At 42.2% G+C, this 24,767-nt stretch overlaps 1 long non-coding RNA gene across 2 annotated transcripts; it reads right to left on the reverse strand.

Annotated features, from left to right (window-relative positions):
* Window positions 1–3,279: 3,279 nt before the first annotated feature.
* Window positions 3,280–24,690, reverse strand: LOC140595599 (uncharacterized). Of its 2 annotated transcripts, none has more exons than XR_011997312.1 (3): window positions 24,524–24,690; window positions 22,261–22,358; window positions 3,280–7,663 (listed from the first exon to the last, which is right to left on the reverse strand). It is a non-coding gene; the product is annotated as an uncharacterized lncRNA (long non-coding RNA). The 2 variants fall into 2 exon arrangements; XR_011997315.1 differs by lacking the exon at window positions 3,280–7,663 and adding an exon at window positions 17,553–17,929.
* Window positions 24,691–24,767: the final 77 nt, after the last annotated feature.

Genomic DNA, 24,767 nt, shown 5'->3' on the forward strand with positions numbered 1-24,767 from the left:
CTCTCAACACCCAGACTTACATACATAAGGCTAACACAGTTCTGCTCATAAACTCCTCTGAACATGTAGTAGAGGCCACCTCCACTGGTCCTGGAGTTATCTCTTCAATCTCACATTACACTACGCACAGTATGATTATAAGATATGGTACCCGGAGGCATGAACTTGGTTTCCTAAGTCACCTTCAGCCTCAACAGGAAAACACATCCTCGTTCAAGTACATTTGAAATTAGAACATTTATGATAGGTGTCATTTTTCCACATACCCTTGGGCATCAAGCTAGTAAGCCCTTGACTCTGCTCAAAGGCTCATCCTGTTTTGTTCTCATTTTATTGTCAGAGCTTTTTATTTGTTTTTACTTTTTAAAGATTTTATTTATTAATTCATGAGAGACACAGAGAGGCAGAGACATAGGCAGAGGGAGAAGCAGGCTCCCTGCAGGGAGCCCGATGTGGGACTCAATCCCAGAACCCCAGGATCTCATGACCTGAGCCAAAGGCAGACGCTCAACCACTGAGCCACCCAGGCACCCAGAACTTTTTATATATTAAAACAAAACAAAACATTTGCAGGGGCACCTGGGTGGCTCGGCCAGCTAAACCTCTTGATTTCAGCTCAGGTCATGAGCTCAGGGTCATGAGATGGAGCCCCATGTCCAGCACTACACTGGAGGGTGGAACCTGCTTAAGGCTCTCTCTCTCTCTCCCCCTCCCTCTTCCCTTCCCCTCACATCTCAAAAAAAAAAAAAAACAAAAAACAAAAAACATTTGCTCACTAGAGATTCATTTGAGTGAGGTTCTTACATGTATGCATATGACTGACCAGAATCAAATTAAGGATAGGACTGCCAAACAGTACCAAGTAACCAATCTACAAAGAACTCTACAGGATCACAAAAAGTAAAATGAGAAAGACAATGTTTTATTTATTGATTTGTTTCTTTATTTATTAAAGATTTTATTTGTTTGAGAGAGAGAGAGCATGAGCAGGGGGAAGGGGCCGAGGGAGAGGGAGAAGATTCCCCACTGAGCAGGGAGCCCAATGCAGGGTTTGATCCCAGGACCCCAAGACCACGACCTAAACCCAAGGCAGATGATTAACCAACTGAGCCACCCAAGTGCCCCAGAACGTGCTTTACTTAAAACTCTCCTCTCTAGAGAATTTTATATGCGGTTTGAAGAAATATTTGATAGATACTTGAATGAAATAATATCAAAACTTTTAGCCTGTTTTGTTGTTTGTTTTGCTGGTTAATTGGCTTGAGATAGTAGAGGACGTGTTGAGTGGCACTGCCACAGAGAGTTCTTCCTTCTTCCCGAAATTTCTCAAACTCTCCTCTACAGGAAGGTACAAATATTTTAAACTAATATGGTTAAAGGTATACCAATTAGTTGCTCTACCCAGGGCACCCAAATGTCTTGGTTACCTTTTAGCCATGCTCAGCAACCTCCTTTTCTTTGTCCCAGCACCCTGGAGGGTTAGAACAACCTAATAGCTCAATAGCTCTGGACAGCAACAATTCCCTGGGGAGTTGCATGGGCGCACATGCCTGGAGGAAATCAGACCCTTCAGAGGGGGTATGGTTTGCAAGAGTCTCCTAGGGGCACCCAGCTAGCTCAGTGGTTCAGTGTCTGCCTTTGGTTCAGTTCGTGATCCTGGGGTTCTGCAGGGAGCCTGCTTCTCCCTCTGCCTATGTCTCTGCCTCTCCTTCTCTGTCTCATGAATAAATAAAATCTTAAAAAAAAAAAAAAAAAGTCTCCTAAAATAACTAGCTACAGCATTTTAGCTTTTTTTTTTTTTTTTTTTTTTTTTAAGTAGGCTCTATATCTAATGTGGGGCTTGAACTCATAATCCTGAGATCAAGAGTCACATGGTCTACTGGCTGAGCGAGCCAGGCACCCTGCATTTTAGCTTTATTAATTAGCAATAAAAGAGGTAGCATAAGTTGTAAAGCATTAATCAGTAAATGGCACACATATGACACAATGAGTAAACAAATAATTCAAAATAATTAGCATTTATTCCCTGAATGTGTAGCTGCCATTGCAAATAAGTTTTAAAAATCGTGCTTGATTTGCAATTGTTTTTTTCCCTTTAATTGCATCTGCCACCTGCTCTTAATTTGAAACAAATTAAACCCTGAAGGCAGCATCCAAAAGTAAGAAGACTAAGCAGATTTCACCTTGGGGCAAAAATTATACAACAGTTTCCCCCATCTCCAAAAAAGAGTGAATCATTCTTTTCCAGAAGTGATAGATTATTTTCCATTTCAACAGCATACCCCGGTAAGTGACAGGGTGATGCTAAGGATGTAACAACCGGCTCTCTCCAGCATGCTGGACTGCATAAACTACATGAAATTCTCTCTTTGGAGTTCTATGCCAGTGCTGTCCCACATAAATATAATGCAAGCCACATATTTTAGTTTTTCAGTTTTCTTTTTTTTTAATATTTTATTTATTTATTCATAGAGACACACAGAGAGAGGGGCAGAGGCACAGGGAGAAGCAGGCTCCATGCAGGGAGCCTGACGTGGGACTCGATTCAGGGTCCCCCAGGATCAAACCCCGGGCTGCAGGCGGCGCTAAACCACTGTGCCACGGGGGCTGCCCAATTTTTCAGTTTTCTAGTAGCCATGTTTAAAAAGTGTTTTTAAAGAAAAGGTAAAATTCTGTCTCTGTCTCTCTCTCTGTGTCTCATGAATAAATAAATAATCTTAAAAAAAAAAAAAAAGGGCAGCCCGGGTGGCTCAACGGTTTGGGGTTGCCTTCAGCCCAGGGCGTGACCCTGCAGACCCAGGATCAATTCTCACGTCAGGCTCCCTACATGAAGCCTGCTCCTCCCTCTGCCTGTGTCTCTGTCTCTGTCTCTCTGTCTCTCATAAATAAATAAATAAATAAATAAATAAATAAATAAATAAATCTTTTAAAATAAATTTTAAATAAATTTTTAGAAATTTAAAAAGGTAAAATTAATTTTGGTAAAATATTTTATTTAACCTAATATATCCAAAATACTATCATTTTAACATATAGTCAATATTAAGCTATTATTGGAGTGCCTGAGTGGCTCAATTGGTTACGTGTCTGACTCTTGATTTAGCCTCAGGTCATGATCTCAGGGTCATGAAATGGAGTCTGGTGTCAGGCTCTGCACACCAGGTGTGGAGCCTACTTAAGATTCTCTCTCTCCCTCTCCCCCTCTCTGCCCCAATCTTTCTCTCTCACTCTCAAAAAAAAAAAAAAATTACACAATTATTAATGAGATAGTAGACGATCTTTTTTGGTTCAGTAGTCATCTATTGTAGCATTATAAATCACTACAAACAGCAGCTTACAAGAACATATTATCTCGTAGTTTCTGTGGGTCAAGAATCTGGACATAACTTAGTGCACCCTCTGTTTCAGGGTCTCTCAGGAGGCTGCAGTCCAGGTGTGAGCCAAGGCTGGGATTTCCCCTGAGGCTCAAATGGAGGAGTATCCACTTCCAAGCTCATAGAGTTATTGGCAGGATTCAGTTCTTTGTGGGCTACCAGACTAAGGGACTCATCTTGTTGCTGGCTGCCAGCTGGAGGCTTCCCTTAGTTCTCTGGGGTGGGTTACTTCATCAAAACCACCAAAGAAGTCAACAGAAGGAATCTGCTAGCAAGATAGAAGTCACAGTCTATGTAATGTAATTGTGGAAATGACACCCCATCACTTTTGCCATATTGTGTTAGAAGCAAGTCACAGGTTCACCCATATACAAAGGGGAGGAGATTCCATACAAGTGTGAAACAAAGATTTTTGAGTGCTCAGAATCTGTCCACCACATGTACTAAAACTTTGAGATCCACTGGGTGTTTTATATTTATAATACACCTCAAGTCAGACCATGATTCAGGTTCTCAGTGGCAGTTGACCAGTGGCTACCATATTGGACAGCACTTTTCTGTAACAACTAAACACCGAGATACTAGAATTACAGGATGTCCAAATACCGGTGTAAGGCATCATGTGTTTGTATAGAGAATTCAAAGTCAAAAGAATTGGAAGCATAAAAACACAGATTGAAAATATTTCGTTGTTCTTAATAGGTAAAGAGCTTAGTACTATCATTTAAATCTGGATCCTCAAAGCAAGGACAGGCTAGACAATAAGTTTTGCATTTGTTTTTACAACTTCACATTTGCCCTGGCTGATTGGGAAAGTCCTATAGGCTGAGAGAAAGAATGAAAGGCAATTTGCAGGAGGGCTAGGTGACCATAATCCCAGAGGGCTCCCAGGAAGATATCTTGGTAAGTTATCTTATACTCTTCCCCGCAGTTCTTAGCAGGAAACCACGTTAGCCAGTCAACACAAAGATTCAGTCTTCTCCTTGCATGACACTTTGCCAGAGCAGGAGGCTCGAAGGAGGGTGGAAGATGGGAGTATTTTCCAAGAAATTCTCCAGTTTCCCACTGACTGCTATGTGAAGAGAATCTGTTCCCTCTTAAATTAATTAAACAGGAGGCCATTACACTGAGGTGGCTCTAATGCCTTGGCAGCCTACATATGCAAACCAGAACCTAAGCCTATACATGCCTCAAGGTTATGAAATTGAAATCTAAAGACAACCAATCACAGACAGCCAACTAGTCTTTTCCCAAATAAGAGAACTGCTTAAGCTATAGCCCATCGAATGATTTCCTTGCTTTGCTTCCACATGAGTCTTGCCCCTACCTCCTCTCAGTGGGGTGCTCTTAATCACTTCCCATTTGGGGTTGCCCAACTGGAATGGATGTTTGCCCAAATAAATGCTTCATCATCTTAATGTGCCTCAGTTTATCTCATCACACCCCTGAGTGTGAGCTGGAGTCCAAAGAGGAGTGCGCAGATGGACTGTTTGCTTCACTAAAGCCTGAGTATCCCACGTACAAGCCAAGGGGCCCACTCCAGCTCCTCCCCGCTTTCTGTGCTACACAGCACTCAGTTCAAACATCAATTATATATGCAAATGTGCACTTGCTTCAGTTGTTCATGTGTTACGTTCATGCATCTGTTCTCAGGCCTTCCCCTTGCCACCCAAGAGCAGCCCCAAGCCCATCCTGACTTTTGGCTGAAATTTCTAGTCCCATCTCCCCAAACGCCTCCTGGAAGTTTCTTTCTGAATATTACCCTTTTATCTTCAATTCAACCTATCTAATAACAAATGTTAAGTGCTGGGCCAGGGGCTAGTAGGCCTGACCAGGGGCTGGGGGCATTTGGTGGAGCAGAAGCCAGGGATGTCAAAGGCAAGTCCCGTGCAGATGCACCGCCCAAGTCAGGATTGTTTCCACACAGTAGAGTGGACCCTGTGAACCTGAAAGAGGTGGTTTAATCTTCTCAGATCCAAATGAATTATCTTGACTCTGGTAAGCAGGGGGGACTTCCATTAGGATGTCTCAGGCAGCCCAAGGTACCCCCTCCCCACCTCTGCCATTTCACAGCAAGACTCCAGGGACATCCCCAGTCCTGCTGAAATGGAACAAAGAAGCTCCCAAGTAATGGTTCCCCTGGTGACCGTAGCGGATAGTATGAAAATCGTGTCCTAAATCTACATCTGTGACTCACAGACGAAATGTAAGATTCATAAAATATATATTGGAACCAGGGTGGAGAAATGATAGTGCCTAATGTGATTTTATGTCAAGTTAGGTAGTGGGAAGGACGATGTACTTACAAAAATGTCCTCATTCATTAAGTTCTCGTAGTAGAAAGAGTGACATCATTTTTAAAATCGTGTGACACCGAGTATCACGCTGTTATGACACCATCATTCTCCCCCACTCACTCATCTTTTACAAACAATTCTAAGAGGCTACGGTTTCATTTATCACCTAGATCTGAGGTAATATATTGGTAATAAATAAAATTCCAGGCCAGGAAGTTATAGACTGAATGTGTCTCCCTCAAAATTCATATTGTAGGAAAGGATAAAATTTCTTTTGAGGTTTTTGCCTAGGGCCCTTGTAACAAAAGGCAGATTAACAAGAGAAAAACCAAAAAAAAAGTTTTGTTTTGTTTTGTTTTTTAAGATTTGATTTATTTATTCATGAGAGACACAGAGAGAGAGAGAGGCAGAGACACAGGCAGAGGGAGAAGCAGGCTCCATGCAGGGAGCCCAACGTGGGACTCAATCCCGGGTCTCCAGGGTCACGCCCTGGGCCGAAGGCGGACACTTTTAACTGCTGAGCCACCCAGGGATCCCAAAGATGTTTGTTTGTTTGTTTGTTTGTTTGTTTGTTTGAACATGGATACTTCATGGATATATGGGAGACTCTCAGGGAAAAATCAGTAACTCTCAAGGAGGTAGCTTCAAATTCAGGCTTAAATACCATCTTCAGCTACATTAAAAAAAAAAAAGAAGAAGAAGAAGAAAGAAAAGAAAGGGTGTTGGGGAGGCCAGTTACAGGGCACCTTCTCCAACTGGTCAGTCTCTTGTGATTTAGAGACAACCTTCTCTTCCTGGTGCAGAGAGGGAGTCACCCTCACAATTGGGATTTCCTGTATAAATGTAAGTTTCCCTTACAAAAGTCTAATTTCTGCTCCATTTTTAGAGCTTCTCCTGTGTCTGCCGTTTCTTAAAATAATCACCTCAAAATAATCCTTATGCCTAAGAGGCATATTTTGGGGTGGAATATCCTGTCATTCTTCCGTAAACTGAAACCTAATCCCCAATTTGATGGTATTTGGAGGTAGGGCCTCTGGGAGGGGATCAGGAGAGGAGGGACTCGTTTCTTTACAAAAGACTTTCCAGGAGCACCTGGGTGGCTCAGTCGGTTGGACATATGCCTTCAGCTCAGGTCATGATCCTGGAGTTCCAGGATCAAGTCCTGCATCAGGGTCCCTGCTCAGCAGGAGTCGGCCCCTCCCTCTCCCATTGCCCCTCACCCTGCTCCTACTGTCTCTCTCTCTCTCTCTCTCTCTCTCTCTCTCTTTCTCTCACTCACTCTGTGTCTCTCAATGAATAAAATCTCTAGGGAAAAAGAAAAAGGGCTTTCCAGAACTCTCTCACCCCCTCTACCATGTGAGGATGCAGTGAGAGGGCTGTCTGTACATTAGGAAGCAATCTTCACTAGACACTGAATCTGCATGTCACTGAATTTCCTAATCCTGAAATTCCTAGCCTATAAAACTATGAGAAATACATTTGTTGATGAGTCACCCAGTCTGTCATATTCTAACAACCAAGACCCAAACAGACCAAGACACAGGGTGTAGACATATCTAGGCCTGGCCTTAGACCCAGGTTAGGGAGGTCCCTGGGACCTTGTGCTACTTGTGCTACTGGGATGCATCTCCTCTGTGACCAGCACTGATCAAGCCCTCAGAAAATGCTTCTCTAACATCTCTTGCCCTTTGCACTCAAGACAAAAGGCACCTGAGTACAAATACCAGGAGAGTTAGTGGGTTGTGCCATGGCCAAAGGCAAAGACAGACATTGTTTCAGGTTGTGGAAAGCATATGAATGGCACACTTAGGTAAGAGAAAAACAAAACAAATTAACTTGTCAATTCTTCCTCTGACATATCGTGAGTGCAGCAGGTTCTTGCATTTCCCAGGGGATGCTGAAGGTCCATTTTCTTGCTTCTCTTCATGTTCTAATTCATGGTTCTGGAGGTTCTGATGACAGGGTGGTATTCAACACAATTGCCTATAACTGCTAAAGAACATTTTGTGATATTAAATATAAATTTGCATACTCATAAATTTGCTGTAATAGGCAGGATACATGATATCCATTTCTTACACTGGACACCAAACACAAGAGTTTAAATGCTTTGTTTTTACTGAATTATTCAATAGCTTTTACTAAATTTTCAAAGAAGATATTTAAAATGTCAGATTTATGGGGCATGTGGGTAGCTCAGTGGGTTGAGCATCTGACTCTTGGTTTTGGCTTTGGTGGTGATCTCAGGATTGTGAGGCTGAGCCTGCATAGGGCTCCGTGCCCAACAGCACCTGTTTGTCCTTCTAACTTCCACCCACTGGCAAGCATAGGCACATGCTTTCTCTCTCTCTTTCAAAATAAATTAAATAAAATCTTAAAATAAATAAATACATAAAATGTCATGTGTATTTACTTTTATTAAAATGTTGATATTGGTTAATAATTTGCTCTTCTTAGTAATTTTGAATATTTTAGAAGAAAATATTTAATATATGTATTTCAAAACGTTACTTTTTTAAAAAAGATTTTATTTATTTATTCATGATAGACATAGAAAGAGAGAGAGGGGGGCAGAGACACAGGCGGAAGGAGAAGCAGGCTCCATGCCGGAAGCCTGACGTGGGACTCGATCCCGGGTCTCCAGGATCACGCCCTGGGCCAAAGGCAGGCCACCCAGGGATCCCCCTTTTTTTTTTTTAAAGATTTTATTTATTCAAGAGAGACACAAAGAGAGAGGCAGAAAAAAAAGAGAGAGAAAGAGGCAGAGACACAGGCAGAGGGAGAAGCAGGCTCCCTGTGGGGAGCCTGATGTGAGACTTGATCCCAGGACCCCAGGACCCCAGGACCTGAACCAAAGGCAGATGCTACTCACCCAGGTGCCCCTCAAAAAGTTACTTAATTTTTCTATGTTTTGTACTTATTTTAATATACACTTGAATGTAAACCTATTCAAACAATATTTGAACACAATTATATTTCTTTTTTAATCCTTTAGATCATTGCCAAAAATCTTGATAACATAGTGATTTTGCTGAAGTAGAAGTAAAAAAACAGATTTGTAGAAATATTTATAAATCATGTGTCTTTCTGGGTCTTCCCAAAAATCAGTAGCTCATTAAAAGGACATTCAGACATGTGCAATAGTCATTAGACTTAGTCATAATTCACCAACTGTCATAGAAAAGCTATTGCTTCAAGCATGTTTTATTTTTGCCATTATGAGGGTTTATTTATCAATGTGGGAAGATAAAGAAGATTTTATTTATTTGTTAGCTTGCTTTATAGTTTTTAAATACTTTGACACTTGGGACGCACCTCTCTGTGTATGCTTTCCCTGCATGTTAGTGACCTAGCATGAATTAGGTGCCTATTACTAATTCCTCAGAATTAAGAGCAGCATTTGCCTGGCACATTTACTCACAGCAGAAATCCCTGCAGTCATTCGGATACAAGAGATGCCCTTTTAAAAATGAAGCTATTCCTGAAAATTCTCCATTTATAATGCTGATAGGATGTCACGGACATCCTTTGTAAAGTTCTATACAGAAAGGTCATATATCATAAAGGAAAGAGAAAAACTTAGCAAGAGAAAGAAAGCAGATAAATTGAAGTAGACATTTTAACTGTTGTTGGAAGGACCATATCAATGAGCCCCTAATAGATAGGAGGATGAGATGTTGTTAAACTTAACAGCCAGGAAAATGTGGGGCACCGGGTGGCTCAGTTGATTGAGCAACCAACTCTTGATTTCAGCTCAGGTCAGATCTCAGGGTTGTGAGATTGAACCCCAGTGGGGCTCCAGGCTGGGTCGAGCCTACTTAAGATTCTTTCTCTCTCTCAGGACGCCTGGGTGGCTCAGCGTTTGAGTATCTGCCTTCAGCTCAGGGCGTGATCCCAGGGTTCTGGGATCGAGTCCCACATCAGGCTCCCCACAGGAGCCTGCTTCTCCCTCTGCCTGTGTCTCTGCCTCTCTCTCTCTGTGTCTCTCATGAATAAATAAAATCTTTTTTAAAAAATCTGTATGAAGAAGACTACCTGAAATGACTGCTAACGCTTAGGGGGCAAAGTTCCCCTCTTGTGCCTACCTGTGCCCACCTGGCCCTGGCACAGCAGCCATTTCATCTCTGTGCTTTGGCATATGCTTTGATGGTGCCTTAGTCCACAGGCAGACTCCTACCCATCCTTGAAGACCTCAGCTCAAATATAACCCTCTCTGAGAAGTCTTGACAAATTCTCCCAGGCCCAGCATGTTTATTTCCTCTTTCTGCTTCCTTAAGGCCCTTCATATCATGACACATATTAAAACATACCATGTTGCATGACAATAGTCTTTCCTTTTGTCTGTCTCCTCTGGACAGTAGGTTCTTAAGGGCAGGGCAATATCCTAGCACCTGTACTATGTCTAGAACATAGTAGGGATGTAATAAAGGCACAATGGCTGAGAGAATAATTAAGTGAACATATATACACGGGTACTATTTACCAGACAATGACATGTGAACAACAGACAGGTAGGCAATTAGTGTGTATCTTGCTTTATACCTCAGTGTATCTTATTTATGTGTTAGTTCAGTCTGCTGGAGACCTGAGCATTATGCTCCGTTTCTTGGCAATATCTTTGAGACACATCAGACAAGTGAATGATTCAAATGACTTTTTTCTTTTTCTAAGATTTTATTTATTCACGAGAGATACAGAGAGAGAGGCAGAGACACAGGCAGAGGGAGAAGCAGGCTCCATGCAGGGAGCCCGATGTGGGACTCGATCCTGGGACTCTGGGATTGCGCCCTGGGCCAGAGGCAGACGCTCAACCACTGAGCCACCCAGGGATCCCGATTCAAATGACTTCTGTATGACACGTGTCAGCTTATAAGATGACAACAATCACTTTAGACCAGTGCATCCGATAGAGCATTCTGCAGTGATGGAAATATTCTGTATCTTCACCCCTTAGAAAGTGGTAAGTGCAAATGATGAACTGAACTTTTAATTTTTTTTTAAAGATTTTATTTATTTATTCATGAAAGACAGAGAGAGAGAGAGAGAGAGAAAGACACAGGGAGAGGGAGAAGCAGGCTCCATGCAGGGAGCCTGACATAGGACTCGATCCCAGGACTCCAGGACCATGCCCTGGGCTAAAGGCAAACGCTAAACCACTGAGCCACCCAGGGATTCCCTGAACTTTTTTTTTTTTTTTTTTTTTATGATAGCCACACAGAGATCCCTGAACTTTTAATTGATTTAAGATACCTGGATGTGATAGTAGCTACAATATTGGACACCATAGCTTTAGACAATCGCTAACCCACAAAACAGTAGGTAAGTTCTACCTCAATATAATTATTCTGTATAATAAAACAAAAACCTGCCACTAACAAGCTGGGTAATCAAGAACCTTCCTTAACCCTTCTTGTCTCACTTTATTCATCTGTAAACCCAACAAGAGGAACTAGTGGATAGAAGACTGACAGCTCAAAACTCCATGAATGCACCTGTGGACTCAGTTCTCTTTCTGCCACCGCAAGCCCTCTGGAAGGGCAGCTGAAGGGAACAGCCCCTCCCACCCTTCCCGAAGTGGGAGGGCAGCCAAATGCTTCTGCGCCCATCCAAGTGGCTTCAGGGGTTTCCGCCAGAGAGTTATAGATGATAGGTTCACTCCAATCTGGGTCAGAAGATCGCACAGAAAACACCTAAGGTCTCTGGGGGAAATCCTAAATGCTAAATCTTACAGAAGAATGGAAAAAGCTCTCATTGGTGCAACGTGATGCCCTTTCAGTTCTTCGGCTGGGGCAGGCCGGGGTAGCTTCCTTCATCAGGGATACGCCACTCAGCTTCTTTCCCTTAGGTCTTTTTGTGCCTGGAGAGTTTGGTTTTGTAAATCCTGCTGTGTTTATAATCCGGTTTACTAAGCCTGATTATCTAATTTTCACCTGCAGAAAGAAAGCATTTTGGAATCTCTCATCTCCAAGGAGAGAAAAAGCCAAATCCCCTCCCCAGGTTCTCTGAGACAATGGGGCTCACGTGGGCATAACAGCTTGGAAAGACCTCAACAGCCCTTCTCTTTCTCTTAAAAGGGATGGTGGTGGGGGGTGGGGGAGAGTTGGCAACAACCACAACACCACCACCACAACACCAACAGCGTGAGGACAGGCAACCCGGGATGGAGAGAAATAGAGGCGGGGGTGGGACAGGAGAGGACAGCTGCTGTAGCTCTAGGCCTGTGCTTCTCAAACTTGACTATCATAATACCGCCCCCCCCCCCCCCGCCCCCAAGGCTTGTTAAAGGATTACTGGGCTCTACTCCAGAGCTTCTGACTTACTACTAGGTCAGGGGCAGGACCCTAGACTGTACACTTCTAAGTCCCTAAGTGATGCTAATGCAGATAATGATCCCACTATCACACTTTGAGAACCATGCTCAAAGTCACTGCTTCAGCCTCCAGCTGTTTTTCTTGCAGTCCCTTACAGGGTTCCAGTCAGTTCCTCAGAATGAGAATATGTGTAGTGTGTGTGCTGATGGGGGGGGGGAGCGGGCTGAGTTCTACTCTTCCCCACTGTCCGCCCCTCACCCCTCACCCACCCTCCACTTCTGTCCAGACCCAAGTGCAACAAGCCCGACTGCATGCATGGTGGCTCTGCCAGTAAGGGGATGGGTGGGAATGTCTGGAAGACCTTTCCATCATCTGTCTCCTTGGGATGGTCATGTGGCCAGCACCCTTGGCTGGAGAGCGTGCTGGCCAAGAGCACACCTATGCACAGAGGGACAGACTTCTCAGAGTATCACAGCGTCCCAGCAGGACACTTGTCAAAGAAAGAACATTCCTAACCGTATTAAGGGCTTTTGACAAAGGTCTGCCTTGGCCATGTGTGAGAGGAAGTTCAGATTTTCACAGAGAAGCCATAGGGAAGGATGACTCAACTCTCTAGTTCATTGAAGGGTGTTAGAGAGACACCCTGTCTGTGAGCAACAATCTGGAGCGCATCTTTTTCTTTCTTTTTTTTTTCTTTTTTAACATTTATAGATTACTTACCAACATGCCATGCACTGTCCTAAATACTTCACATATATTAACTCATTTAATTCTCAGGGTCCTTTAAGATAGATATAGGTTTGTTTGTTTTTTAAGATTTTCTTTATTTATTCATGAGAGACACGGAGAGAGAGGCAGAGACAAAGGCAGAGGGAGAAGCAGGCTCCCTGTGAAGAGCCCAATGTGGGACTCAATCCCTGAGCCAGGATCACACCCTGAGCCAAGGGCAGACACTCAACCGAGGAGCCACCCAGCTGTCCCATACAATAGATATAGTTTTATGCCCATTTTACAGTTAAGGAAACTGAGGCATGAGGTTAAATGATAAGGTCAAAGTCACACTGCTAATTAGTAGAACCAAGATCTGAATCCAAGATATCTGGCTTCAGAATCCATGCTCATAACCATTCTAGAGAATTCTATTTTCTGTTCATCCATTTATTCATTTGTCTTGAGGAAGATTACTGACAAGAATAGAATACTTGTGTGGCCAGCATACACAGTTCCCAAGAGGAAAATCTAGTTGAGGAACAGCCTCAAGATTATCTGTTGCTGGGTAAAAATGGAATCAAGATAAAGTGGGACGCCCGGGTGGCTCAGGAGGTTGAGTGTCTGCCTTTGGCTTAGGGCGTGATCCTGGGGTCCTGGGATCGAGTCCCACATCGTGCTTCCTGAGAGGAGCCTGCTTCTCTCTCTGCCTGTGTCTCTGCCTCTCTGTCTTTCATGAATAAATAAAATCTTAAAAAAAAAAAAAGATAAAAGTGAACTGGAAGATGTCAATGGATCCTGACAACCAGATTCATGCCCCAAGCTCCTCTTGCTAACTGGACAGGAAGATTTGTGTTGACCAGCCAGCCAGTGCTGAAGACATGGCCAACTTTTAAACCAGACTCTTACCTGAATTTCTTTCTTTTCTTAAGATTATATTTATTTACTCATGAGAGACACACAGAGAGAAAGGTAGAGGGATTCCTGGGTGGCGCAGCGGTTTGGCGCCTGCCTTTGGCCCAGGGCGCGATCCTGGAGACCCGGGATCGAATCCCACATCAGGCTCCCGGAGCATGGAGCCTGCTTCTCCCTCCGCCTGTGTCTCTGCCTCTCTCTCTCTGTGACTATCATAAAAAAAAAAAAAAAAAGAGAGAGAGAGAAAGGTAGAGAGATAGGCAGAGGGAGAAGCAGGCTCCCTACAGGAGCCTGATGCAGGACTTGATCCCTAGGACCCCGAGGTCACGACCTGTGCCAAAGGCAGATGCTCTACCACTGAGCCACCCACGTGCCCCTATATTGCTATTTTATAAACCTTGGTTTTAAATTGGCAATCGTTCTGAAATTTTTTTATTATTTTTTTAAATAAATGATTAGAGGGATGCCTGGGTGGGTCAATGGTTGAGCATCTGCCTCTGGCTCAGGTCGTGATCCTGGAGACCTGGGATCGAGTCCCACATCGGGCTCCCTGCATGGAGCCTGCTTCTCCCTCTGCCTGTGTCTCTGCCTTTCTCTCTGTGTGTTGTTCATGAATAAATAAATAAAATTTATTTTTTAAAAAAATAAACGATTAGAGTACTACAAGTTAACAACAAAGCTGTTCTAGAGGACAGATGGCATTTACTGCATTGTAAATTTATACTCTGGAATATCTTAGTTTGAGATTCTTCAAACAGCAATAGTCTTGTTTCTTCATATGACAGTTAAGACTGCCTGACAGTGAATAAGTGAATTTGGCCTGGTTCTTTGTGCTGTTGATCCTTTCAGCTCTGTCTCTGACTCCCCCCAGCATTTTCCCTCAGGTGTTAAAAAGAAGACAAAGCCCATTTAATAGTGTGCCAAAGCATTGGAAGCACCACTGACCTTCCCCCTTCAGACTCCAAGCAAAGGCTTTTTACCTGATCAGACTTGAATGGTTTATCAAAAGTTCAACATTAAGTTAGTTAGTGGCATTGAATTTTAAGGTTACTAAGATAAGACACAACTACCTATGATGGCTCTTTTATTTTCCCCAATTTTTTTCCCTTAGCAGAAAAAGGAGTTTTATGACCATGCCATAGATCTGCTTCTATTCAAACTCTAATTATAAAAGATTGAGCCATTTAAAATTGCTACCTTGTTGGTTAAAAACGATCAAATATCAGCAATCTCATATGGTTCAACCTAATATAAATACACATGGTAATACCTGCCATTTGCAACAATATGGATGAACCTGGAGGACATTATACTAAATGAAATAAGGCAGACACAGAAGGAAAAAAATTGCATGATCTCACTTATATTTGGAATCTAAAAGGTCAAATACACAGAAGCACAGAGTACAACAGTGGTTACCAGGAACAGGAAGGAGGGGAAATGGGGAGATACTGGAACAAAGTTGCAGTTATGTACAGTAAGTCCATGAGAGCATGATGACTATAGTTAATAATACTGCTCTGAGGGCAGACTGGGTGGCTCAGCGGTTTAGTGCCGCCTTCAGTCCAGGGCCTGAACCTGGAGACCTGGGATCAAGTCCTGCATCGGGCTCCCTGCATGGAGCCTGCTTCTCCCTCTGCCTGTGTCTCTGCCCCTCTCTCCCTCTCTCTCCCTCTCCCTCTCCCTCTCCCTCTCTCTCTCTCTCTCTCTCTCTCTCTCTCGCTCTCATGAATAAATAAATAAAATCTTTAAAATAAGAAAAAAAATACACTGAATAAGGGAAATTTACTGCGAGTAGATTTCAATAAATAAAATCTTAAAAAAGAAAAAAAAAAAAAAAGGGATCCCTGGATGGCTCAGTGGTTAAGCGTCTGCCTTCGGCTCAGGGCATGATCCTGGAGTCCCGGGATCGAGTCCCCCATCTGGCTCCCTGCATGGAGCCTGCTTCTCCCTCTGCCTGTGTCTCTGCCTACCCCCCCACCCCAATCCCCGGCTCTGTCTTTCATGAATAAATAAAATCTTTTAAAAAAAAAAAGATTTCAGGTGCCTTCATCACACACAGGAAAATAGTAACCATATGAAATGATATGTTAATTAGCTTGACTAGCAATCATTTCACTCTGTATTATGTGTATCACATCATGGTGTTGTTCACTTCATTTTTATGTGTGTTGTATACTTTAAATACAATTTTTATTTAAAAATAAAATTTTAAAAATACACATGTTATTTTTTTAAAGATTAAAAAATAAACGATATATATAGTTATATATATATAGTTATATAGTTGAGAAACAGCCTCAACTGTATAAGGATCATCCTGGTCCTTGTAACAATAATAACAAAAGATTTTCTAAAGGTTCCTAGTTACCTATACAATATGTACCCAATATAGACCTTAGAAATTGTTGGATACCAGAGAATAAATGGTGGCAAGGGAGTGTTCATGGAAAATTAGAACAAATTATAGATTCAGAGCTTGAACATAATTACACAAAACATGAAAAGCTGCCCCTGAGGTTATTCCACAACACATGGTTCAAAGAACTGAAGATACTCCTGGCTAAGGAACTTTTCCTTTTTTACTTTACTAGTAAGCTATAATTTTTGGTTTGTCCTTCAGGCTAGGGTAGAGAACAAGTAAAAAGCACATTTATTTAAAAAAAAAACTGAAGCATCAGTACCTAAATATATTTGCAGAGGGCTGAAAGAATTTCTCATTTCATATTTTGGATCACTCGCTTCCTTGCATGTTATTGCATTGTCATCCCTATTGACTCTAAGATCCTTTTCACAGTGAACATTATTAGGTTTGTGCAACTTTGAGGGAGTAAGTCATAACTAAAATATGCAATAGATTTACTTTATGTTATGGGTAGAAGGAAAGAAGCCAGCAGTATCTGCTGCAGGTTTTTTCATATCCTAAGGCAATTACTATAGAAATCTATATTTAGATTTTTAGTAAGTGTTCAACAAATTTAGTTTATTCATGATAAATCAATCTAGACCAGTGATCCCAACTGTGATCCAAAGAATGCTACTGAAAATACTTGTGGGATACAGTTAAGCTAGTCCTTAGAGGAAAATGTATACCTCTAAATGCCTGTATGAGAAAATAAAAGAGGCTAAAAGTTGTTGAGCTAAGCATCTAGCTAAAGAAATTAGAAAAAATACAAGGGATGCCTGGGTGGCTCAGTGGTTGAGTGTCTGCCTTTGGCTCAGGGCGTGATCCCGGAGGCCCCAGGCCAGGATCAAGTCTGCACATCTGGGCTTCCTGCATGGAGCCTGCTTCTCCCTCTGCCGATGTCTCTGCCTCTCTCTCTCTCTCTCTATCTCTCATGAGTAAATAAATAAAATCTTAAAAAAAAAAAAAAGAAAAAGAAAAAATACAACAAAATAAACAGAAAGTAAAAGGAAGGCAATGATAAGGAAAAAATAGACCAATTAACTAGAAAACACAAATATCATCAAAGAAATTTCTTAAAAGCCAAAAGTTGGGTATTTAAAAACACTATTAAAACTGACAACCTCTGGAAAGATGGATTAAGAAAAAATAAAGAGGATGTAAATAAGTTAAAATGATAATACATTATCATTTTAAAAAAAAGTATTATTAACAATTTTAAGCCATTTAATTGGGAAACAATGAAATAATTCATGGAAAATTTAACTTAAAACTAATTCAAAAAGAAATAGAAAGTTTGAGTAGTCCTGTTTTTTTTTTTTTTGTTTTTTTTTTTATTCATGAGAAACAGGCAGAGACATAGGCAGAGGGAGAAGCAGGCTCCCTGTGGGACGCCCAGTGTGGGACTCAATCCCAGAATCCTGGGATCATGACCTGAGCCCAAGGCAGACACTCAACCACTGAGCCTCCCAGGCACCCTGCGTAGTCTTATTAAAAAAAAAAAAAAAAAAAATAGGGCAGCCCGGGTGGCTCAGAGGTTTAGCACCTTCCTTCAGCCCAGGGTATGATCCTGGAGACTCGGGATCAAGTCCCACATCTGGCTCCCTGCATGGAGCCTGCTTCTCCCTCTGCCTGTGTCTCTGCCTGCTTCTCTCTCTCTCTCTCTCTCTCTCTCTCTCTCTCTGTGTGCCTCTCATGAATAAATAAATAAAAAATCTTTAAAATAATAATAATAATTTAAGAGCACCCAGGTGGCTCAGTTGGTTGAGCATCCAACTCTTTGTTTCCACTTGGGTCATGATCTTGGGGTCCTAGGATCAAGGCTCATGTTGGGCTCTTCACTCAGCAAGGAGTCTTCTTGAGGATTCTCTCCTTCTCCTTCTGCCCCTCCTCCTCCTTGAACAAGCTCTCTCTCCCCCTCTAAAATAAATACATCTTTTTAAAATAAATAAAAGTAAATAAAAATTATTTAATCAGTAGATTAAAAAATCTTAACACACACAAACCAAGACATACAGATATAATCTGCCAAACTTTAAAGAGCTAACTAAGATTATTCCAATCTTGTACAAATTCTTCCAGATATAAAAAGAGAGGTAACATTCCTTTAACCATTCAATGAGGCTGATATAATTGAAATTCTAAAGCTCTACAAGGACAGTTAAAGAAAGGAAAAAGCCTAATTTTGCCCATAAACATAAATATGAAAATCCTAAGCAAAACATTAGCAAACATGGGGCATCTGGGTGGCTCTGTGGTTGAGCATCTGCCTTCAGCTCAGGGTGTGATCCCGGGGTCCTGGTATCAAGTCCCGTATTAGGCTCCCTGCATGGAGCCTGCTTCTCCCTCTACCTACGTCTCTGCCTCTCTCTCTGTGTGTCTCTCATGAATAAACAAATAAAATCTTTTTTAAAAATAAAAATAAATAAAATAGCCTCTCTCTTCCATTAGTTCCCCCCCATATTTATCTTCCTGCAGTTTACCAACTCCAGAAGCCCAAACCATTTTCCTTTGTCTTGCTACTTCTCCACTTTACATTGCCCTTTTTTTTTAATTTATTTATTTTTTATTTATTATTATTTATGATAGTCACACAGAGAGAGAGAGAGAGAGAGAGAGAGAGGCAGAGACATAGGCAGAGGGAGAAGCAGGCTCCATGCACCGGGAACCCCACGTGGGATTCGATCCCGGGTCTCCAGGATCGCGCCCTGGGCCAAAGGCAGGCGCTAAACCGCTGCGCCACCCAGGGATCCCTACATTGCCCTTTGTTAAGATGATATATGATCCCCTAATTCTAGCCACCCCTTTGAGGTGCTCATCATTGAGTTCTCCTGTGCATATACTTTGCACACATAAACTTTGCAAAAGAAGAAAAAAAAAAAAACCTCTGGGTTTTTTTCTCCTGTTAATCTGTCTTTTCTCAGTTTAACTTGCAAGATCCCAGTTATTGAACATATCAGGATGAAGGAAAAGGCTTTTTCCCTCCCCTATAATTACATTAAAATAAGAAATTGGGATGCTCAGGTGGCTCAGCGGTTGAGTGTCTGCCTTTGGCCCAGGGCGTGATCCCAGGATCCGGGATCGAGTCCCACATAGGGCTCTTTGCAGGGAGTCTGCTTCTCCTTCAGTCTATGTCTCTGCTTCTCTCTCTCTCACTGTGTCACTCATGAATGAATGAATGAATGAATGAATCTTTGAAAATAAATAAATAAAATAAATAAAAATAAAATAAGAAGTCACTGGGGTACCTGATTGGCTCGTTGGAGGGAGCATGTGATTCTTGATCTCAAGGTTAGAAATGTGAGCCCCACATTGGGTGTAGAGATTACTTAAAAATAAAACCTTTAGGGGCATCTGGGTGGCTCAGCCTGTTGAGCATCTGACTCTTGATTTTGGCTCAGGTCATGATCTCAGGGTCATGGGATCGAGCCCCTTTTGGTTCTCTGAGCTCAGCACAGAGTTGGCTTTTCTCCCTCTCCCTCTGCGCCCTGCCCCCTCGCCCTGCTAGCATGTGTTCTGTCTCTCTTAAATAAATAAATCTTTAAAAATAAAAATTTTTTATTTTGTCCAATAAAATTGGACAAAACAGATGAAGAAACAAAAATTGCTAACAAGCAAATGAAAAGATGCTCAACTTCATGAGTAATCAGAGAAATGCAAATTAAGAGCACAATGAGATAGCATTCCACACCCACTAAATTAACAAAAATTAAGAAGCATGACAGTGTAAAGCTGCACTTGCTAGAAAGAATGTGAACCAAATGGAAAGTCTCACATTCTGCTTGGTCAGGTAATAATCATTTTGGAAAATAGTATGGCTTATCTTAGAAGGCTGAACATATGCATACTCAAAATTCCAGTCTTTTTACTCCCAAATTGACACTCTGAAAATTTTGGCTTAAATATATTTGAAAAATGGTTCATGGATACATTTTCCAATATCATAGAAAAAAAAATAGAAAGTAGCCGTAGTCCATCATCAGAAGAATAAAAAATAAATGATGGTGAAGGGATGATGGGAAGTAGGAGACATAGGCTTCCAGTTCTAGAATACATAAGTCACAGGGATTAAAGGTACAGCACAGGGAATATAGTCATGGAATTGTAACAGTGTTGTATGGTGACAGATGGGAGTTACACTTGTGGTGAGCACAGCATAACATATACAGAAGTTGAATCACTATATTAGACACCTGAAATTAGCATAGCATGTGTATCAACTGTACTTTTTTTTTTTTTTAAGATTTTATTTATTCATTCATGAGAGACAGAGAGAGAGAGAGAGAGAGAGGCAGAGGGAGAAGCAGGCTTCATGGAGGGAGCCCAACGTGGGACTCGATCCCGGGACTCCAGGATCACGCCCTGGGCTGAAGGCAGGCGCTAAACCGCTGAGCCAGCCAGGGATCCCCTCAACTGTACTTTGATTAAAAAAAACATACTGGCAGTTCAGCTGCACGTTTTGAAGGTGCCACCCAATGGAAAAAGTGATTCAGGGGAAGGGGAAGCAGCAGTGGCAGTTCTGACAAAAAGGCTCAGGATTCCAAAGGTGGTGGCAATGCAGGAAAGGCCAGACACATTCCATGTGAAAAACAAGGGGAAATCATGGGAGCCATGAAAAAGCTAAAGTCTGTAAAGAGATTCAATGAATGGGGCACCTGGGTGGCTCAGTGGTTGAGCTTCAGTGTTGATGTGAAATAGTCCCATCCTAAAGTTAGTGGAAGAAAACCTTTAAAAAAAAAATTGGATTAATAATTAAATTGTAGACCTCATGGAATATTATGTTGGATTTTTAATTCTTTCCTTTGAATCTATGCAAATAAATACATAACTGATTAAAAAAAAATCACAAGCCCTTTGACTCAGGGCATGATCCTGGGGTCCTCGGATTGAGTTCTGCATCAGGCGCCCTTGCAGGGAGCCTCCTTCTCCCTCTACCTATGTCTCTGCCTCTCTGTGTCTTTCATGAATAAATAAAATATTTTTTTAAAAAAAGAATTCAATGAAGTGGCCGCACAGTATTGTGAAAATAAAGCCAGGCAAAGGGATGACATGGATTGGATGACCAGACATTCCATGGTGGGACCTTTTCAAGAAGCAGTATTTGCCTTGCCTATAAGTGGGCTGGATAAGCCCATGTTTACAGACCCTCCAGTTAAAATAAAATTTGGATATCATATTATTAGGACTGAAGAGAGGAAATAAAATTCTACAAAAGACTGAAAAAAATATATATTGACAAAAACATGGAAAAAAAACATTTTTCTTGTTTCTGAAAAAAACAAAAACAAAAATAATAAATTATGGTAAACTTATGCTATGGAATATTATAAGCAGAAAAAAATGGATGAACTAAAAAAAAGAGAGATGGATGAACTATATAACTCGGAGACAACAGACAAGTGAATCAATCTTAGAACTCTAATATTGAGTGAAAGCACAAGTCATCAACAGATAGTGTATCATGTGTGACCTATAATACATCATTTATGTACATTTCAAGAACAAAACTAATCAATATATTGTTTGGGGAAACGTGCATGTGATTTTTTTTTTTTAAGCTTTTCTTTTTCTTTATTTTTTTTTAAGATTTTTTATTTATTTATTCATGAGAGACACACAGAGAGAGGCAGAGACACAGGCAGAGGGAGAAGCAGGCTCCATGCAGGGAGCCCGATGTGGGACTCGATCCCCGGGACCCCAGGATCACGACCTGAGCCAAAGGCAGACGCTTTAACTGCTGAGCCACCTAAGTGTTCCTTTTTTAAAGATTTTATTTATTTATTTATTCATGAGAGACGCACAGAGAAAGAGAGGCAGAGACACAGGCAGAGGGAGAAGCAGGCTCCCTGTGGGGAACCTCATGTGAGACTCCATCCCTACCCCCCCCCCCCCACCTGGGATCAGGCAGATGCTCAACCCCACTGAGCCACCCAGGCATTCCCCAAATGTATATATAAACACAGAATTAATCTCAAAAATAAAGTGGAAAAAAAAAGTATATCTATTCAATTTTTTAAATTAAATAACATATCTCTCACTTTGTGAGATAACTAGAACACGGTACTTGTTTATATTGCTTGTATGTGGGCCGGAATGATCTGAAAGAGTGAGAAAGATTGATGATTCAGGAAGGGGCAGACAGAGCCAAAAGAATGAGCTCCTTAAGAAGGTGAGAGGAGATGGGGTGCAGAGTGGAGGGATGGGGCTTTGTAATGAATCCATTCTTAAGATATTGTTGGTGATTAGCTAACCTTGAGGCTTGGGATGAGCAAGGTGAGGCAGTAGAAAGGAACTTTCTTCTCTGGGTTAGTTTTTATCCTCTTAAAGAAATAGATAAGCAGTAAATAAACTGTAAGAGAAAATATAAGAAAATAAAAGCCTGTTACAAGGTTCAGAGTATTGACAGTGAAGCTGCTCCTCCTGCATTAAAAAACAACTTTATTTTATTTTTTATTTTTTAAAATTTTATTATTCTTTCATGAGAGACAGAGAGGCAGAGACATTGAGGGAGAAGCAGGCTTCCTGCGAGGAGCCTGATGTGGGACTTGATCCCAGGACCCCAGGATGAGGACCTGAGCCAAACGCAGAGGTTCAACCACTGAACCACCCAGGTGCCCCCAAAAAATAACTTTAAATTTATCCACAGGCCCCAACCAAAGGCACCATCTGATTTATTCAACTCTTTGTGTAATATTAAATATTTGAGCTAAATTAAAATTCTCATCTTGTGGGCAGCCCGGGTGGCTCAGCAGTTTAGCGTCGCCTTCCGCCCAGGGCCTGATCCTGGGGTTTCCTGGGATCGAGCCCCACGTTGGGTTCCCTGCACAGAGCCTGCTTCTCCCTCTGCCTGGGTCTCTGCCTCTCTCTCTCTCTCTCTCTCTCTGTCTCTCATGAATAAATAAATAAAATATTAAAAAAAATTATCATCTTGTGATCTGATGTAGTGTAGCCCTGTTGACTGAAATGGAAATTAGGTCCACTAGGTGGTCTAAATTTGCAAAAACTGCTATCCCCCAAAATGCACTGCAGCAGGAGCTACTGCCCAGGGGAGAATGGGATGTTTCTTTTCTTTCTTTAAAAGTAGGCTCCACACCCAGCATGGGGCTTGAACTCATGACCCAGAGATCAAGAGTCATAGGCCCTACCAACTAAATCATCCAGGCACCCAAGAAAGGGGTTTCTGTGAAAAAAATTACAAATCACAGATATGTGTAACCCCCCCCCCCCCCCCCCCCGCATACTACTTGTTAATCTCACAGCAGTTTTTAGTATTAATTAGCATTTTAAGTTAAAAACTAATTTGGTTTGGGGCACCTGGGTGGCTCAGTCCGCGAAGCCTCTGCCTTCAGCTCTGGTCACATCCCTGATTCCTAGGATCCAGCCCGCAGGGGGCTCCTTACTCAGAGAGGAACCTGCTTCTCCCTCTCCTGGGGGCTGCCCCTGCTTGTGTACCAGCTCTCTCTGTCAAATAAATAAATAAATCTTAGACCAAAAAAAAAAAAAGAACTCAATTCATCTAATGAAATGTTATTGATCGATCGATTGATTGATTGAAAGGTTTCTTTTTTTAATTTTTTTATTTTTATTTATTTTTTTGGTTTCTTTTTTTTAAAGGCCAGTGACCACGTTGCGTCTATGTAGCCTATTATCACTGTATCCTTTTATCTCCTCCTGTAATCTTGCATCATCATACAGTACATTTTGTCAGTCTGTCATACTGATAAACCCCTATTAGTGGCAGGTTTAACAACGTATCCGTAACCTCCTACAAATGACTTAAACTAGTAAATACAACTGCGTATCACCCAATATGTCAACAGTATAAACTAAGTTGACAGTCGTACGAAGTTGTATCATGTCAACATCTGAAACAATTTCTAACTGCTCAATTTCTTATTGTTCAAAATGCAACCCAAGAGCCACTCTGTGGAGCGGCGAGGAAGACTTGGAAAATAAAGTGTGGGAAACTACACACTAGTGGTGGGAAGGTGGGGGGGGGGAGGAGGAAGGAGGAAGGAGGATGCTCTGATAACAAAGAGGATCACATCCCTATTTTTAATTTAACAGAGCGTGTATCCCCATTGGTATTACAGGTTGTCCCTTGGAATTTCTGTCTTTGTAGTTCTTTTTATTTCTTTTATTTTTATTTTTTTTAAATATTCTATTTATTTATTCATGAGACACACAGAGAGAGAGAGAGAGAGAGGCAGAGACTCAGGCACAGGGAGAAGCGGGGAGCCCGACGCAGGACTCGATCCCAGGACCCGGGGTCACGACCTGGGCCCAAGGCAGGTGCTCAACCGCGGGGCCTCCAGGTGCCCCTCTGGTTCATCTTTCCAACGTGGCAAGAGGGCTGTTCCCACAGGTCCCCGCGAGCCCGTCTTTTCGGACGGTCTCGGCCCTCGAGTCCCCGGTGCAGGACCCCTACGACCCTTTCATTGGCTCCTACGACCCTTTCATTGACCCCTACGACCTTTCATTGGCTCCATTCTGGAAAGGATGCTGTGAACTTACCTTACCTCTTACCAGTGAATTCTGGCGGGTGCGGACGCTTTTCTGGAGATAACGTTGTGACTCTCAGAGATGCTCCGAAGGCTTCGTGACCCCGTTAACCCCAGCACGCCGCCTTAAGGTAAGACTCCTTCGGCCACGTGGAAAGGCGCGGCGCGGGCCTCCGGGCAGCCCCCCCCCCCGCCCCCCGCCCCCCGCCCTCCCGCGCAGTCCTCCGGGGCGCGGCCTCCAGCAGGGGTCGCTGCGC

Source organism: Vulpes vulpes, chromosome 1 (assembly GCF_048418805.1).
Source record: "Vulpes vulpes isolate BD-2025 chromosome 1, VulVul3, whole genome shotgun sequence".
Lineage (NCBI taxonomy): Eukaryota > Metazoa > Chordata > Mammalia > Carnivora > Canidae > Vulpes > Vulpes vulpes.